This window comes from Microtus pennsylvanicus, chromosome 20 (genome assembly GCF_037038515.1).
Source record: "Microtus pennsylvanicus isolate mMicPen1 chromosome 20, mMicPen1.hap1, whole genome shotgun sequence".
NCBI lineage: Eukaryota > Metazoa > Chordata > Mammalia > Rodentia > Cricetidae > Microtus > Microtus pennsylvanicus.
Genome location: NC_134598.1, coordinates 17,102,229 through 17,117,494, shown reverse-complemented (window position 1 = coordinate 17,117,494; position 15,266 = coordinate 17,102,229). Strand labels below are relative to the sequence as shown.

General features: G+C 41.9%; 1 protein-coding gene across 10 annotated transcripts in view; it reads left to right on the top strand.

Moving 5' to 3' along the window:
- The first annotated feature begins 2,143 nt into the window (after positions 1–2,143).
- Osbpl8 (oxysterol binding protein like 8) overlaps positions 2,144–15,266 on the top strand; it is a 135,303-nt gene continuing 122,180 nt past the window's right edge. For 9 of the 10 annotated variants that reach the window (XM_075954721.1, XM_075954719.1, XM_075954718.1 and 6 more), the window contains exon 1: positions 2,144–2,538. The gene's annotated coding sequence lies outside the window, so the exon portion shown is untranslated. The remainder of the gene's footprint in view (positions 2,539–15,266) is intronic. The other variant, XM_075954725.1, reaches the window with a different exon arrangement.

Genomic DNA, 15,266 nt, shown 5'->3' with positions numbered 1-15,266 from the left:
TATGTCTATAATGTGGGTCTCCTTGCTTCTCAGATCCTGTTTTCCACTGCAAACAAATGGTCAGATTTTCAAAGGCCAACTGGAGAAACTGGGGCAGAGGCAGGGAAGAATTATGCAAAGCAAGTTGCCTCTTGTCTCAATTACCGGAGTAAAAGCAGAGCACAAAGAAACAGCTGGGATCGTTTATTTTTCTCGTTATCTAATATTTTAGGAGCATTGTTTAAATATATCTGACTGCAGTTCACAGTAAGAAATGCAATTTAAATAACAGCAGGAAACATACTTTTACCCTGATTATTCATTTATTTTAAATACTGGGTCTCTATGAGTCTATGTAGTCCTGGAACTTGCTACGTAGAATAGTCTGGCCTTGAACTCACAGAGATCTGCATCTGCCTTCCAAGTGCAGACTACAGACATGGCCTACCACATCCAGCTACTCAGAAAGTAATTTTTAAAAAGGATTTATTTCATGTGTATGAGTGCTTTACTTGTTTGCACATGCCCAGAGACTGGGGTGGTCAGAAGAGGTGGGATTCCTTGGAACTGATGGGTGTGGGCTATCATGTGGGTGCTGGGAAGAGAGAGAAACCAGGTTCTGCAAGAACAACAAGCCTTCTCAACTGCTGAGCTCATCTCTCTGGCCTCCCACAAACTAATCTTCACTCGGTTTAGATGTGATGCATTCTTATCTTCTAAATTATATTCTATTAAAACCTAATTCATTAGAAAAAATGAAAACCGGCTTTTCAGATACAGTCTGACAGAAAAAAAACAAAAACAAATAACCAAAACACCACCACCACCACCACCACCACCACCACCAACGGAACCACACTGCTTCTGATAACAGGCAACACGTTCCGATCTGCTGACAAACTTCCTCACATGACATTCCCCCACTGGAACAGCACTTCACGGCAGTCTGGCAGTCTCGGTGTTTTTCAAATGTTGAAAGATATCTGATTCAAGACGTGTCTGAAAGATCAGGGGCCTGGCATAATTTATCTGATTCAAGACGTGTCTGAAAGATCAGGGGCCTGGCATAATTTAACTGGGCAGTCAGTTGCTCTTTCCTTGGGCAGCGTAATGACCAGGCAAATCTTTGATTCTACCGCTATGAGGTAGATCAATAACAGGCCAAACTCCGTGGCCTATTTATTTGGAAGTATCATTTGAAGATGATCCAAATGTCATTTGATTTCCTGTCCAGGAAATGTAATGGAAATTGTGTAAATTTAAAACAAAACACACAGTTCTAAAGTAGAAGGGAAAGCAAGGAATTTTTATCACAGAAAACTGCCTTGTTAGCGGGGCTGAGTGTCCTGTTTTTGTTCTTCTGTACTGTAGCTTGCTTTCCTCGGATGACCACCTCTACCCCGTTCTCTCATCAATTGGATGGAGAGGGGTTCCTGGGGTCATGGTTAAAAAAAAAGCCAAAGATGAAGTGTATGAGTTGAGGTACTTAAAAATAAACTCAGGCTTAATTTTCAAATTGAGAGGCATTGCCAAACTGCCACGTATTTGTTTAAACTGTCACCAATCTCACTGTAAAACTTAATGACTGTAAAAGCTGGCACGAGGATCCTGAACATGACTAGGAAGAAAAAAAAAAAAGCCTGCTAGGCTATTTTCATCCCAGCGTGACCGAAATCCACGTTTCAAACCTTTCTTTTCAGAGGAACACAGCAAGTGAGACGCCACAGTGAGCGTTCTGCTGCGAACAGGAAGCAGCAGTACCCAAACGCTTTTCAAGCCACAATTTCGACTTGAAGCCTCCTCTAGGGCTGGCTGAGGATCTGGACCGAGCAGGAAGGAGGTCGGGAGGCGGGGTCCTGATCGGCTCAGGTGAGGCCGGCCGGGTTCCGACCTCCCCCAAGGCCTCGCTCAGGGGACCAGCGGACCGGGTCCTCGACCCCAGGGCCTCCCGAAGGAGCACCCGGAGGCGAGATGACAGCCAGAGCTCGCCATCACAGCCAGGGTCCGGGCTGCAGCCACGGCGCTAGGCTCCGAGTCCGCAGCCGAGACCCAGGCCCGCCCCCTTGCGGCGTCACGTGACGGGAAGGGGGCGTGGCGGGGAGCCGGGGCTGGGGCGGGGCCGGGGCGAGAGGGGGCGGGGCCTGGAAGGTGGAGGCTCGTGGCGGCTCGCGGCGGCCAGCGAGGCGGCGTCAAGGCGGATGACAGCATTCGGCTGCGACGCGCTCCCAGCTGGGCGGCGGTGGTAGCGGCAGCGGCAGCCCGAGCGGCGGCGGCGTTCGACTTGGCCGCTGCCGAGAGCCGCCGGCGGTAGGGGAGGAAACGGGGGGCCCGCCCTGGCCCGCGGGGCCGAGGGACCCGAGTTCCCGCGCCGCTCGGGGCCGAGCCCCCGCCGCAGCTAGACTGCGCCCTCCGCCGGGGCTGGCTCGCAGTTGCCGCCGGCCGCCGCCACCGAGAGAAGTTGGGGGTTCCCACCGGACACTAGGACCCCGGGCTCTGGGGTCACCGTGATCCCGCGGAAGCCTGCTCCCGGCGAGCCGCCTCCTCAGGGGCTCCGCATCGGTGAGTGGCGCTCGTCCCTGGAGTTGGGGGGCAGCGGAGTCGTGCCTTTGGGGTGACTGTACTCCCTCTGTCCCATGTTCCGAGCTCGGGCTGTGGGCGCTCCCGGGCACCCCGCGCCGCGAGTTCCTCTCCCCGCTCCTTTGTCCCTTCGGGAAGGGAGATTGGCAAGGCTGGCGGGGGTGGCGTGTTTTGGGGCCCACGGTAGGTGCGTCTGCAGCGGTACAAAGCCCAGCAAGGGACCTGGGATGGGGGCGGGGGCGGCCCTGCGTTCTGGGTCCCGAGTGTCTGCCCCTCCCGAAGTTTGACAGGGCGATGGCGGGGCTCGCCGGAAGCCCCCCGCGAGCGGGGGAAAGACCTGACGCTTTGTCGCTCGGGGCGGTTTAAGACCAGGCTTGGGGTTTTCCTGTGACAGCCCCTGAAGAGGCTGTGCCGCTCTCTGCAGACCGCACCCGCCTTTGCAGAGAGTGTCGCGGTGTTCCCTCAACCTCACCTCCGGTGGCCCTCTGGCCACACCGGAGAAAAGGCGGGGTCTTCGTTGCACTTATTTTTCTTTCCGTTTTGTTTGCTGCTACGTGGTGGAAAGAGCGGTCAGGTGCCAGGGAGTTTGGTAGGGAGCATGCTTCTGGTTCATTGAGCAACCCACTCCAGACCGGCGGATGCGAAGCAACAGTAGATGCAGATTTTCCATTCACTAAAGTCATCCAACACTTCTTTAGGGGCGACATCTGCGTTGTGAAACATAACCTAATTTCATTTTAACTAAATGCCGTCTGAAGTAAGTAACTTAGGTTACTCTCTAAACAGATGGGACAAGTTATCCGATGATATGAGCAGATCTGCTTTAAATAACTTAATGAAGTTTTTGCCTTTTTGCTGCTGGAAGACTTAAGTAACATTTAGTGGTGTTAGAACGTCTTGGATATAGCAGAGCTTTTTTTTTTGTTGTTTTTTTTAAAGTAATTAGCCCCAATTTAGTGCAACTTAAAGTTTTTTTTTTTTAATAATCATTTAAAAAAGTTTCTGCCACCTTAAGGATTCCAAAGAGCAAGCGAGGAACAGGTAAATTGCTTGTTATGTTTTCTTCTCCCTTAGGGTTTCATCTAAATTTGATCATGCAGAGAGAGACTGGGATCAGTTGCTACGCTTGCTAGAACCTGCTTTGCAGTGAGATTCTTAAGACGCTAGTTTTATAGAACAGGTTGGTGAAGGAAGGAAAAGGCCATGCTATTTAAGATGCGCTCTATTAAAAAACGCAACCAATTTCAAATATGTTACTCTTTCTTTTGGTAGCAAGTCTGCAGAATGACTACAGTATGCTTGTTTAAAGTGCCAGTACAGGGAATAGATGAAACTTAAGACCTACGTAAAGGTCTTTAATTATGGAGATTAAGTTGTTGCGGTCAAATTCCGTTTGAACAGTTTGAGCCACAAAGATCAACACAGGTGCCTAGAAGTGATTATCTAATTAAAACTGGGCATGGTTTACTCCTTTCATTGAGTTGTGGTCATTACTGAATGTCTCATCTGTGCAAATGTCTTTCATTTCAGTTTTGTTGTTTGTTTGCTTTTGTTTTCTGAGACAGGGTTTTGCTGTGTTGCCTAGCTGGCCATGGTATTCATTATACCAAGGCTAAGGCTGGCCTTGGAACTTGGCAAAATCCTCCTGTCTCAACCTTCTGTCTGCCATGTGTATTCCACTGCCTGACTTTTGTTGTATTTTTGAAGCAAGTGAATGTTTCTTAACATAGTCATAGGACTTAGATATTTGGTAAAATATCTACATTTTTAATATCATTTTTATAAAATATAAAAATTTATATATATTTAGAAAAAATTCAAAATTTTCTAAATTCTTTTTTGAATTGACAGTTAAAAATATATACTTTGGAGAGAGCTATGCAGTCCTTTGAGATGAAGTTCTCTTCGGGCTGCTTTTTAAAAAATTGAGACAATTATAAATTTATAAATGTGCCATTACACAAAGATCTTTGTTGCAAGATGTTAACATTGAGTGGGCATAGTACATTTCAACTTGGTTTGGGCAATTACTAATTCATCAGCAATTGATAATTTAGACAAAGAATTTATAGATGTTTTGCATTATTATTTTTGAAAACTTTTGCCCTTACAGCAATACTTGAAGAGTTATATTTTGACATTTGTATTATATCCAAAGTTGAAAACATGAATACCAATAATCTTGGAATACCAGGTAATCAAAAGTGAGGATAAGATCATACCTTTTTCTTATAACTATGACCTACAAATGAGACATAAGTACAACTTTGGGCTAACGACATGCTGGGTGTGGTGTTGGCTGGTGATCTGCACTTGGGAGATAGAGAAGGGAGGGACACCTTGGATTTACAGCTAGCCTTGAGATCCTGTCCTAAAAAACTTACCAAACAAAAACCCCACAAACCTCTGAGAAACTTTTAATGTAGGTGACTGCATGCAGGAAGATCATCAGAAGTACTTAATTCAAGCAATTGTGGTTGAAGTAGTTTTCTTGTGGGCGGAACCATGGGTAAATATATGGACCAATGTGTGTAGATCTCATGTCAGTATATAATAACCACATAAGAGACGTTAGATTTATTCTTCTGCCTTAGTCTATACTGCAGACCCTCAAAAAAAGTGTGAAATCAAATTTCAATCTAGAAGATTTGGCAATTTTTTTCTTTTTTCTTCCCAAAACATGTTGTGAGTTATACACCTCAAAGGGAAGAAGTCTTTAATCTGGAACTCCATATGCCCAGGCTTTACCCTAAATAAATTTACATTTGTTATCTTTCTAGGCGATGTAAATGCTCCACAGTAGCAATAATCCATTTTGTTATTCACCAGCAGTGAAACTCTCCAAAATAGCAACAACCCACTTTATTTATCAGTTATTGTATGAATAAAAACGTAATCCCAGACACTTGGCTGGAGAACAATTGGACTGTGTGATAGTGTCTTTCAAAGTAGGTACAAGTAGTGAGAGGATAAAGGGAACAAGTCATTTAACCTGGGAACTGCTTGGAGAAGGGCATTTTTATGTTACGCTTTGGAGTAGGTTGTATATCTGAAGGTAACCTGGTATCTTAAGAGGATGAGACAGAATGGACCAAAACCAGACCTGGTGGTGCAGGCCTGTAATTCTAGCTACTTGGGAGTCTGAGACAAGAGGATCACAAGGTCAAAGCCCACTTGATTTGCAGAAGGAGTTCACGATCGGCTTGAGCATGCTGACATGGAGACTTAGCTGGTAAAAGCATTTGTTAACAAACCTGATAGCCTGAGTTCTGAGTTTGGGCTCTGCTGACTGCCAGCTTTGCCAGCTTCTTTAAGTTGTCCTCTGGTCATCACGCAGAGACACACTCACACACGCACACACACGCACACACACACACGCACACACGCACGCGTACATACTCTCCTTTGTGACACAAGCACTACCCATCAGAATAAATTAATAAATAAATGCAAAACAAGAGGCTGGCTTAGCAACTTAATTAAAGGTAGAGAGACCCAGGCAGTGGTGACACATGCTTTAGTCCCAGCATTTGAGGCAGAGGCAGGCGGAGCTCTGAGTTTAAGGCCAGCTTGGTCTACAGAGTGAGTTCTAGTCCAGCCAGGGCTACACAGAGAAACCTGTTTCGAAAAGCATTCCCCCCCCCCCCCCCCAAATAGTTTTGGGAATGAGTGGTAGATTAGTCAAACAAAAGAAAAGGAAATTCTTTGTAGTCAGACTTGACATTGAATTCCTGATCTGGTGCTCCTTTTACAGGAGTTCTTCACCATTCCCCACAAGTAGTTTCCTTTGAGGGAAAATGTTTTCTGTTTTTTTTTTTTTTTTTTTTTTTTGATTTTTCGAGACAGGGTTTCTCTGTGGTTTTGAAGCCTGTCCTGGAACTAGCTCTTGTAGACCAGGCTGGTCTCGAACTTTTTTTTTTTTTTTGGAAAATGTTTTCTGAAAGAAGTGAATCTTAATTGTGTACTGTCTCTTGTCATAGATCACAAGGAATGCTAGATTCCTCAGAATTGTAAAACTTTAACTAAGGGAAATGAGTGGCAGAAAATCTGGCCCTGTAAAATTTTTAGAAATATGTATTGTTTAATTATGAGTACATGTGTGTCAGGGTGCACATGAATGCAGGTGCCCGTGGAGACCAGAAGAGGGCATCCATCCCCTGGACCTGGAGTTTATAGCCTATGCTGAGTCACTTGATATGGGTGCTGTCAACCAAACTTGGGTCCTGTGGAAGAGCAGCAAGTACTATTAACTGCTGAGCCATCCCTCCAACCCCTAGACTTTGTCTTAAAAGAAATTATCGTTATCACCACACTTTTCTGTTCATTGCTTTGGAAAACAAAAGCCAAGGAGTTTTCAAGTTACTGTAACTTTTTTTTGAACAATTCTCTAGTAATATGGGTGAGTCTAAACCATGAAGATGTCTCCTCTCTGTTTTATTCTAGAATTCAGTGTTTTTTCAGTTAATAGGCTTCTAAACATTTCTCTTTGTGTGTGCTTGTATGTATGAGCATATTTGTATGCACTCATGTGTATTATGAATAATAAAAACCCAGAGAAAGATATTGGGGTTCAGCCTGAATATCAGAAAAGGAAAGTAGTCAAGCCACTAGAGAGCTCTTACCGCTACAGAATCTTCGTATTGAAAGAGAGCGATTTCCTGTTTCATTCGCCTTATATTCCTCTCTAGTGCTAGGATTAAAGGTGTGCACCACCTTTGCCCAGCCTCTGTGGCTAACTAGTGTGGCTGCTGGAATTAAAGGTGTGTGTATGGCTGACTAGGTGACTGCTTTGTGTTCTGATCTTCAGGCAAGTTTTATTTATTAAAATACAAATGAAATACCACTACATTTCCCCTTTTTGTCTAAAATAAAAAGGCTATAACTAATATAGGAATAACTATATGCAATAAGTACAATAACTATATACAATATATACAGACAATAAATGCATCAATAATGTCTAGTCCATTTGCATTTGACAAATTCAGAGAAAATACTCCATATCTTCCCTTCTCTTAGTGAGTTCAAAGTCTTGTACCTAACTCACTTTCTATTATATCTTCCTTTTTTTTTTTTTTTTGGTTTTTCAAGACAGGGTTTCTCTGTAACTTTGGAGCCTTCCTCGAACTAACTCTTGTAGACCAGGCTGGCCTCAAACTCACAGAGATCAGCCTGCCTCTGCCTTCTAAGTGCTGGGATTAAAGGCGTGCACCACTATCGCCTGGCTCCATAACTTGCTTTCTGCGTCAGGTAAACAAGGAAAACTATTAACTATTGAGTCTTCAATTCCCTCAGAGATGCAAGAAGGAAATAATATTAACTGAGTAAGCATGAAGTGCAAGCAAATTATTTCCACAAAATGAGAAATGACAGAAACAGCTGGCTGCCTGGAGAATCACCCAAAGTTCCTCTGCAGCATTGGGGCATCCATCTTTGGCCTGCAAGCCTAGCTTATCTGACAGACTTTTCTGTGAAGCAGGATATTCAGAAGGGCCCTCCTGCCTTGTCTTGAGAATGTTTGGCAGTCACTTTCTTTTGTGTTCTGCTTGTGCAATTACAACGGCATACTGTCAGCAGTCCAGGCAAGGGCATTTTCTTGGCCAGTGCTTACTTTTACCACAAAGAATGTAAACTTCATGTGGAGTTTCTTTGATGCCCATTATCTTTTCTGAAGTAGATTGGTGCTGCCAGGAACAAACATATCCCATTGTCAAAAAAAAGTCTATGTGCCAGGTGGTGCACACCTTTAATCCCAGCACTTGGGAGGCAGACGCAGGTGGATCTCTGTTAGTTAGAAGCCAGCTTGGTCTATAAGAGCTAGTTCCAGGACAGGCTTCAAAGCTACAGAGAAATCCTTTGTGTGTGGGGGGGAAAAGTCTATGTTATTAAAACACTTTAAATGCCCTATTCTGTAGATCTCTGAAGTTTTTGGAGATAACCTATCTAAAATATATCTTTGTCTTACCTTTAAAATATACCTAATGAGGCTACAAGTTTAATTATAATAAGTGATTAACTACTAATCTGCATTTTCTTATTATCCTAAACAGTAGGTAGTAATAATTTTCAAGGACTAGAAATTTGTGTTATGTTGTTAAATGAGCTGTATAGGTCCAATACCTTGACCAAGAGTAAAAATGTATGTACAATATGTTCTAACAAAATTAATCTCAAATTTGTATCAATATATAAAATTTGTATACAATATACAAAAATCTATTCAATATAAAACATTTAGAAATTAGTAGCTGCTTTTTAAAAGTAGATTCAATAATCTACCTTTTTATCTTATATCTACATCCTCCCTTTTTTTCTTTTCAGGGTAGATTTAGTAATCTATCCTTTTATCCTATCATGTCTATATTCCACTTTTTTCTTTTCAAAACAAGAACCTTGAGTCTAATTTCCTTTGTTTACCTTTTTCCTGTTCATTACCAACAACAACTTGTAACCAATCCCCTCTAAACAATGATACATATCCATACCCCATTGAACAGCCAAAAACCACCCACCTCTTGGGAATGTCGTATTCTTATTTTTTCCTGCTGACAGAGGGCGACAGTATCTTTAGGAAATCCAAAAAGAAAAAAAAGAAAAAAAAAAAAGAAAGAAAGAAAGAAAGAGAGAAAGAAAAAAATAGATTACTTGTCAAGTCCTGGGATAGGTAGCTGTATCATTTTGTTGTCCAGTCTTTGCATAATAGGAAAGTGCAGGGCTTATTTCAAGTCCTGGCTAGAGTAGTCTGTTAGACTGAATCGTCTCAGCTAGCCACCTCGAAATTGTTCTGAGCAGTTTGTAGTCCAAAGCCAATCTGTAAGTGGTGTTACCCTAGTCCTGGTGGAATTGTAATGGGGTCCCATTCTCCTTTTGGAGTCTTCAGAGGCTATTGTTAGGTGTGCTCGTGGTTCACTGCAGAGGCTGATAGATCAAACCTTCAAAATCACGCACAGAAGGGTAGAGGAAACCTTTTCCTAGAATCAGTTAATACTCTATGTATGACCATTAATATCATGGCAAAAAGTTTAGTGTGTGAATGGATACATATGTATTATAATTAAAATTATAAATTTTATACCTTAAGAAAAGTTGTTAAAGAGTCAATATAAAACCAAAGGATTATAAGATCAGTGGCAATAAAATAGTCCTTAAATAATCTGTTTTTCTTTTATTTCATATCAGGTGGCTCTTCTTTCATGAGACAAAGATTTTGGATTTCTCTTTAATAAGCATGCTTGGGTTTAGAGAGAGAGAGAGAGACTAAACTCCAAAGCCAGTTTTAATCTTTAACTAGACTGGGACTACAAAAAGATTATTTGGATTATATGCCTGTAGAGAATAGCAGAAACAACATTTGGGAAGATTTATAAAATTTTATCCATTTGAGCCGGGAGGTGGTGGGACACGCTTTTAATCCCAGCACTCGGGAGGCAGAGGCAGGCGGATCTCCGTGAGTTCGAGACCAGCCTGGTCTACAAGAGCTAGTTTCAGGACAGGCTCCAAAACCACAGAGAAACCCTGTCTCGAAAAAAACAAACAAACAAAAAATTATCCATTTGGAAATGTTATATACCAATAGGTCAATTTATTCTTTTTTTTTTTTTGGGACATCTTCTGGATGATGTGTCCTTTTTCTTCAGATGTCTTGTTTGTCCAGTGTTCTTCAGATTCCTTAACTGGGTGTCTTCATTCTCCTGAAAAGACAAACACAAAATTCCTCCCCAACCCTAACTTTGGGGAGATTCTCTTTGGCAAGTTCTATCTGATCAAATACAAAACAGTTGTTAGTCTTGTAGGTTAGTTTAGATTAAACGGCCGTGCTGTTTGATGAGCTTTCATGTCTTCTAATTAACAGGTGTCTCTTGTTCAGACTGAATCTTTATCAATTTTGGTGGTATCTATAGCTTTTCTTCTCCTGTGGAAACAAAAGCAAAACCCCTTCCCCAAGGTAACACATGTCCTGGCTTCCAGTCTGAGGTCAGTACATCTTTAAATTATATCGACTGATTTAATTCTGTACTGTTTCTACTATCAATGTCTCTCCACAGCTCTTGTTCCTTTCTCATTAGCATTTAGAAAATTCAAACTTAATAGCAATGTCTTTTGAAGGGATTTTTATCATCCCTTTCTATTTATTTAACATATCCTTTAGAATTCAATTTGATCTTTCTGTAACTGCTGGCCTGTAGGTATATACCTGTGTGGCATACCTGTAATATATTTTATAGTATAATAAGCAAAAACTGTTTCATTTTCTTAGAGACATATCCTGGGGTATTGTCTTTTTTGTACAGGTATACCCACGATTGCCATAACTTCTAGCAAATGTGTGATTACCGAAGCAGGCTTTTCTGAACTCAAGGCAGTTACCCAGTGAAAGCCTGAAACTTGAATAGGTATCAATGGTGTGGTGTACATAGTTTAGTTTTCCAAATTCTGCAAAATGGGACACATCCATCTGCCAGATTTCATTTCTTTAGGTACCCTTTGGGTTACATCCTGTGTTTGATGTGGTTGTATAAAGAACATTTTGTTATAATTTCCTTGGCTTGTTCCCATGTGATAGAAAAGGTTGTTTTTTTTTTAACTTTTGCTATTGACATGATGTATTTTTTTTATGACATTCTAAGATCTTCAGCACATTTCTAATCAATAATTGATCGATTTCTGCATTACCTTCTTCTAGAGGACCTGGAAGACCCATATGAGATTGGATGTGTGTTATGTATATGGGATGATTCCTATTCCTGATTGTATCTTGTAACCAAATAAATAATTAAGTCAGTTCTGTATCATCTAGTATAAATTCAGTGGTTTCAATATGCAAAACAACTTTCTGCATATTGTGAACTGGTAGCTATGTTGAGAGGTTCTTTAAAGTCCCTTAGAACCATGAGAATAGCATAGAATTCTGACTTTTGTACAGAATCTTAAGGGCTTTGATCCACTTTACTTAAATTTTCTGATTTGTAACCTGTTTTTTTTTTTCTGATTTATTTGTATCAGTATAGAATGTAGGGGCTCCAGTTACTGGTGTGTCCTGTACAATGCGAGGAAGGATCCAGTTAGTTCTCTTTATAAGTTAAATTCTCTCGCTTTTGGGAAGATTGTTTTTAATCTCTCCCAAAAAATTACTGCACGCTCTTTGCCAGAGTTCACTTTCTTCCCATAATTTGTCAATTTTATCATTATTAATAGGTACTATAATTTCTGCTGGGACTATTTCTGCTAATTGACAAAGTCTCAATTTTCCTTATAGAATTAACTCAGAGACCTTTTCCACATAAGTTTTTAATTTTTTACTCAGTTTATATGGTAAAAAGATCCATTCTCAGGTAACATCATCCCTCTGAATTAAAATTCTTGTAGGGGAATATTTGGAGGGTAATATATGACCAGAATTCAGTTATGATTTGGATCCACATGTGCCTTCTGTAATTTCTCTTCAATCAAAGTCAATTCTCTTAAGTCCTTGTCACTATCTAAGATTTTGTTTAAATTAATCAGGTCATCTGGACCTCTACCAGTAGCATGCTGTGAATGGGAAATGTATCCTAGCAATCTTAGGAAGTCAGTAAGAGTCTGCAATTGGCTGGGCAGTGGTGACACACACCTTTAATCCCAGCACTCAGGAGGCCACTGTCCACCTTTTTTCCTGCGTTCTGTAGAATGAACTGTGTCCTTATTTGTAAGCCCTTCAATGACCAAACTATCTCCCAGGCCAGAGTTTGCAACATTTCTTAGCTATGCTTTTTGCTCTGGTATCTGTTTGTTCTTTATGAATCTCAAACTTCATTATACTGGGGCTGGGAAAATGACTCAGTGATTAAGAGCATTGACTGATCTTCTAGAGGTTCTGAGTTCAATTCCCAGCGACCACATGGTGGCTCATAACCATCTACAATAGAATCTGATACCTTCTTCTGGCCTGCAGGCATACATGAAAAGCACTCAGCCATTAAATACAAATAAATAAACTTAAAAACCTTCATTATATTTTGTAAATTCTTTGTATTTTTCATGATCTGTGGCACACTCTGATATATATATATATATATATACATTTTATATATACATATAAAATTATACTCTTAACACTTAGCTTTTGGAAGTCCTTATTCTATTCTCACTTGACAATATACCCATGTCAATATATATATTGACACACACATATATACATATATATGTTTATATCTACTATATATTGTATTACTATTTGGGATAATATACATGTATACATACATATACTTATATGTATATGTAATGTTTGAGATGTACGGTGTTTCTAAATAGTAAAATAGTTGGTAACCACAAATCTTCTATTTTGACGAGAGACTGAAGAAAGGGTTATGGTTTTAGATGGTGTCTGTTTTCAAATAAAAAAAGCAGGTCTCTTATTTAGGGTTGTTAAAAATTGATAGCCTGAGGGAGTTATAGCTCCTGCGGGTGCCTTTGAGGAAAAGTCCATTGCTCGTGATAATAATAGCTAATGTGTATTGACTCCTAAATGTTCTTGACACGTATCATGTTTAATCCTCCCAAACAAAGGTTTTCTTCTTTTTAAAAATGAAAGACACTTGTAGGTTGAGTTGCAGGCGTGGAGCCCACTGAAGGCTTGGGCTTGAAGGTCAACCTGTTGGTGGAATCTGTCCTGCCCCTTGTCGTGTTCAGTGCAGTTATTTCTCATGACTGCCACTGAGGGGACTTGAGTTTTGGCTGCCAAATGCTTGTATGTGGGTAGTAGTTTATAAAATTTTATAGTGTCTTGCAAAGAAATCCAGGCCTCCTTAAGTTACAGACTCTCTAGTGGGAGTGCGCCACCTCTGGGGAGGGAGGAGCGTGGTATAAGCAGTGTTTTGGAGCAGGAACAGTGAGGCAGCAAGCTGGCGACAAGAAGGCTTGGGTACCTTGTTCAAGTGAGATTAGCGGAAGAATTTACAGAAACTGGGTGTGCTAAGTGTGTGATTTTGTGTCTTGTGACTATCCTTCCATTTAAGATGAGCAGTTCAGATGTAAGGAAAAATAGCACTGTGCATCATAGTGTGGCTTTTATAATAGTATGTCGGTACTGCTTACAACTTTTGGTGTAATAGATTCTCTTATCACCTTTATTTTAGAATTACAAAGAAGCAGAACAGCATTGGCTTGGTGCCAGACTGAGTTCAGAACTTCTTACTTTCTCTACACTGACCTGGGGTGGCCACAAGGGAAGAAAAAATGCATATTTAGGCTGAACTGATAGGCTGCAAGGGAAACTGCCTAAGGCCAGGGCCAGCACCCTGGGGGTTAGTTTGTCATGGTTCTTACTTAGTAGGAATTTTTTACTAGAAAGTGAAGGAAACAGAAATTAGCTGTAAGAGCCAGCAACCTTGTCCTGGGGCTACTGCTAGGAGGGAGGAGGCCGTGCTGGAGAGAGGTGGGAAAGGTAGCTGCTGTTCCTGCTCACTATCGTCTTCCTCCCTGTCATCTGCTGAATGTGCTGAAGATGAGGTGCTGTCGCTGCTGGATCGAAATGGCAGAGAAGTGGGTGCTCCTTCTTTACTTTTTCTCCCAGGTGAAAATCCAGGTCTGGAGGCTGAGGTCTTCTGGGTAGTAGACATAGCCTCCAAGGATCTAGAGTCCCTAAACTAACAGGTAGAATGCTCACAGGGCTGCCTGTGCTTGCACAAGCATGAGGATCTTGCAAACCTGAGAACCCGATCTGGATCACAGGTGAATGCCTGGACACACTGGCCGGCTAGCCTAGCCTAATCAGTACGCCCCAGGGCTCAGATAGAAACTAGGTGAACAGTGCATCAAGAGTGGCACCCGAGCTGCCCTTTGGCCTCCACACACAAGTTGTCTGTGTCTTCCTGCACACACTCCTGTACTTGCATATACACCTAAGCCCCTCCCCCCATGAGCACACACCTGCTAAGTCAACAAACTGGTTCCAGACGGAAGAAAACTGTGCCCTAAACAGGAACACACCACAATAGTCTGTAATTTTGATTATGGGAAGCTACTGAAAATTTGGGGTTAGGTAGCTAATGCAGTAACAGCTGTAAGGCATTGAATAGATGACATGTTTGAGATCCTAAGAATATCAGTAAGAACCATAGCTGAGGTGAGTGGCGCTGAGATGATGCTGTTACGGTGGCCAGACCTGCGAGGCCTGTGAGTCTGTATTCAGATGGACTCTGCCAGTCTCCATGCCCACCCGTGAAAGCTTTGTCTTGTATGCAGACATTACCATGAGAACTAGGAAGAGAGGAAACTAAAAACTAGAAGAGTTTCTTTTTCTTATTTTTTATTTATTAAAGATTTCTGCCTCTTCCCCGCCACCGCCTCCCATTTCCCTCCCCCTCCCCCAATCAAGTTCCCCCTCCCTCTTCAGCCCGAAGAGCAGTTAGGGTTCCCTGCCCTGTGGGAAGTCAGTCCAAGGACCACCCACCTCCATCCAGGTACTAGAAGAGTTTCTTAAGGCAGAACTCAGCTTGGCACATGGTATTTTAGCTGCGTAAGTTTTGGTTGTGAGTTCCTGTGTGTTAGAGAATGGGTAGCCCATCCCTGCACCCACTAGATTCCAGTACTTCTCTTAGCTGTAACAACTGAAAGATGTTTCTAGTCATTGCTTAAATGTGCGCTGGGGGAAGTGAGGTCACGTGCAGTAGAGAATCGGTGCCTTAAAGACAGAGTGAACCTGCAGGAAAAACACACTTTAAGCTGTAAAG